The sequence below is a fragment of the Dendrobates tinctorius genome, unplaced genomic scaffold, assembly GCF_039654945.1.
Source record: "Dendrobates tinctorius isolate UK_male_01 unplaced genomic scaffold, ASM3965494v1 ptg000013l, whole genome shotgun sequence".
NCBI classification, from domain to species: Eukaryota; Metazoa; Chordata; class Amphibia; order Anura; family Dendrobatidae; genus Dendrobates; species Dendrobates tinctorius.
Genome location: NW_027361681.1, coordinates 3744980 through 3745441, shown reverse-complemented (window position 1 = coordinate 3745441; position 462 = coordinate 3744980).

Here is a 462-nt window from a genome sequence, read left to right as displayed (position 1 = left end):
GCGGTGGATGGATCTGTCTCTGCCTGGAAGCAGTATGTGTATAATGGTAGGAAAACCATGGCTGCCAAAGACGGCGCCACATCTGGCTGCAGGATGGGTCTCAGATTGAAGCTCAGGCCATTCTCTTTGAAATCAGACTCGTCCCTATGGCCATGAGTGAAGACATTTTATATGAGGATGTCGCTGAGGTCCCTGCACAGAAGGGGCAAAGCGAGGCTCTACACTGGGTGCAGAATTATTAGGCAAGTTGTATTTGAGAGGATTCTTTTTATTATTGAATAACAACTATTTTCTCAATCAACCCAAAAGACTCATAGATATCAAAGCTTAATATTTTTGGAAGTTGGAGTGGTGGTTTTTTTTTTTTTTTTTTTAGATTTGGTTATCTTAGGAGGATATCTGTTTGTGCAGGTAACTATTACAGTGCAGAATTATTAGGCAACTTAATAAAACACAAATATA